Source organism: Suncus etruscus, chromosome 20, assembly GCF_024139225.1.
Source record: "Suncus etruscus isolate mSunEtr1 chromosome 20, mSunEtr1.pri.cur, whole genome shotgun sequence".
Classification (NCBI taxonomy): Eukaryota; Metazoa; Chordata; class Mammalia; order Eulipotyphla; family Soricidae; genus Suncus; species Suncus etruscus.
In genome coordinates, this window is record NC_064867.1 from 6,639,589 (window position 1) to 6,642,743 (window position 3,155).

A 3,155-nucleotide genomic window follows, 5' to 3' on the forward strand; every position below is an offset into this window, starting at 1 on the left:
GGACAGATCGCAGTTCGATCCCCCAACGGATCAGATTGTCCCCCAAGCCAGGAGTGATTTCTGGGCGCAGAGCCAGGAGTAGCCACTGAGCGTCACAGGGTGTGGCCCCCCAAAAACAATAAAACAGAACAAAAAAAACTCACTGAATAGGCTCAAGAGGTGACTGCATAGAAGAGAAGCTTAAAGAGGGGAGTTTGAAATTAGAGCAGCATGTTTACAGTTTAAACTACAGAAAAAAATTTTTTTCTGAAGAAAAAAATAAACAAAAGAACCTCAGGAATCTGTGAGATTCTGATATGATCAAAAAGGAGAAAGGGTGTGAGATTGAAACACTGTCCCATGAAATAATAGCTGATATTTTTATTTTTTATTTTTCTAACTTTGACATACTTACAATCCAATAGATTCCAGATCCTATGAAAGTCCAAATGAAATAAGTCCAAAGAAATAACTTGCCAAACAATAATGTAACCAAACATAAAAACTCTAAAGACAAACTCTTGAATGCAAGAGACACCATGTCATACTTATGCAATAAGAATAGTTTGAACTAAGGTAGATTTCTCCTCAGATATCATGGAGGTCTAAAAAAACTGCCATGCCATTTCTTTGTTTATTTGTTTATTATTTTAGGGGGGGCCACACCTGGCAGAGCTCAGGGTTACTCCTGGCTCTGTGCTCAGGGAATCATATTGATGCTGGGGATCGAACTCGGGTTGGTCCCAGGTGGGCCTCATGCAAGTCAAACGTCCTACCGCTGTGCTATCACTTTGGCCCCTGCCATGCCATTTCTTATATGTCTAAATATTATTAAATATTCTTAAATGTCTAACCTATTTTAAGTTCAGGATCATATATCCAATAAGAATATTCTTCTGGGCCCGGAGAGATAGCACAGCGGTGTTTGCCTTGCAAGCAGCCGATCCAGAACCAAAGGTGGTTGGTTCGAATTCCGGTGTCCCATAGGGTCCCCCGTGCCTGCCAGGAGCTATTTCTGAGCAGACAGCCAGGAGTAACCCCTGAGCACCACCGGGTGTGGCCCAAAAAAGAAAAAAGAAAAAAAAAAAAAAGAATATTCTTCTGGGGCCAGAGTAATAGCATAGGTGTAGGGTGTTTGCCTTGCATGCAGCCAATTCAGGACAAACCATGGTTTAACCCCGGCGTCCGATATGGTCCCAGAGCCAAGAGCAATTTCTGAGCACATAGCCAGTAGTAACTCCTAAGCGTCACAGGGTGTGGCCCAAAAAGAAAAAAAAGAAAAAAAAAGAATATTCACAATTATAATGTTTTTGTTTTCAGGGAACTCATACCTGATGGAGTTCATACCAAATGGCTACTTGCTAGACAGTACTTGGGTGCTGATTCTGGCAGTACTCAGCTCTAATCTAGTTATCCTGAGAGCAAAGCATACATTTCAGCCTGTTGAGTTCTCTCCATAGTCTAACAAAGCCAATTTTGTATAAAGAAAAACTAAAAGACTTTGTCACCAACAGACCAACCCTAAAACACTGGTTAAAAGAAGTTATTAGAACAAAAAGAAAAGTGTAAATGAAGGGCTCTTGAAACATTAAGAAAAAAGGAAAATAAAAAGTGGAAACGTGAATAAATGAAATAGACATCTCTTCTTGAGCTTTCTTTGGTTGTAGTTTTTGGTTTGGGGTTGGTTTGTTTTGGGCCATACCTGGCAATGCTCAGGGATTACTCCTGACTCTGCATTCAGGAATTACTTCTGGTGATGCTCAGGGGACCATATGGGATGCTGAGGATCAAACCCAGATTGGCCATGTGCAAGGCAAGCACCCTACCTGCTGAACTGTTGTTTTGGCCCTCTTCTTGAGTTTTCTAAATTGATTAATTTTGATGCAAAACTTATATAACACTATCTGGTAGACGTGTCAATATATGTAGAGGAATATCTTTAAGACAGAGATTTAAAAAAAAAGTAGGGGCCGGAGAGATAACATGGAGGTAGAGCATTTGCCTTGCATGCAGGAGGACAGTGTTCAAATCCTGGCATCCCATATGGTCCCCTGAGCCTGCTAGAAGCAATTTCTCTCTCTCTCTCTCACTCTCTCTCTCTCTCTCTCTCTCTCTCTCTCTCTCTCTCTCTCTCTCTCTCTCTCTGTATAAAATGTCTTTCTCTATCATTATTTTTTTATTGCAGTCAAAGTGAATTACAAATCTTTCATAGTAATATTTAAGGTGCCAGGAGCGATTTCTGAGCATAGAGCCAGGAGTAACCCCTGAGCACTACCAGGTGTGACCCAAAAACAAAAACAAAAACAAAAACAAAAAAGACATAGAGATAAGTAAAGGAGAAAATGTGTGGGCCCGGAGAGATAGCACAGCGGCGTTTGCCTTGCAAGCAGCCGATCCAGAACCAAAGGTGGTTGGTTCGAATCCCAGTGTCCCATATGGTCCCCCGTGCCTGCCAGGAGCTATTTCAGAGCAGACAGCCAGGATTGACCCCTGACCATCGCCGGGTGTGGCCCAAAAACCAAAAAAAAAAAAAAAAAAAAATGTGGCCAAAGGTATTTTCACCCAAACTGTGTATAAAATATTTACACACACACATACACTAAAAATTCAAAGAACTGGTAGAGTCCTTGTACGTATGAGGCTCTGAGTTTGAACCTCACCACAGTAAAATAAGTAAGTACATAACAGAAATAAAGAAAATAGGTAATTATTTTAAAGGAATTGATCAATCACACAGTTCTACAAGAAAAAGTAAATCAAAGAGCTCTTTGGGGGCCCGGAGACATAGCACAGCGGCGTTTGCCTTGCAAGCAGCCGATCCAGGACCTAAGATGGTTGGTTCAAATCCCGGTGTCCCATATGGTCCCCCGTGCCTGCCAGGAGCTATTTCTGAGCAGACAGCCAGGAGTAACCCCTGAGCACCGCCGGGTGTGCCCAAAAAAACAAACAAAAACAAAAAAAAAAAAAACCCAAAACCAAAAAAAAAAAAAAAAAAAGCTCCTTTGGAAGTAGATGTGTAAAAGGGTTCATGTTACTAGACTATTTGATTGAAAAAGGTGAAGTCTGTCCAGTCTTGAGAGCAAACTCTTTGGACAGTCTATTCTACGACTAATAAATGTTGCAATATGTGTTGTTTGTACAAAAGAGAGACCCAGAATTTCTTATGGCTCAAACTA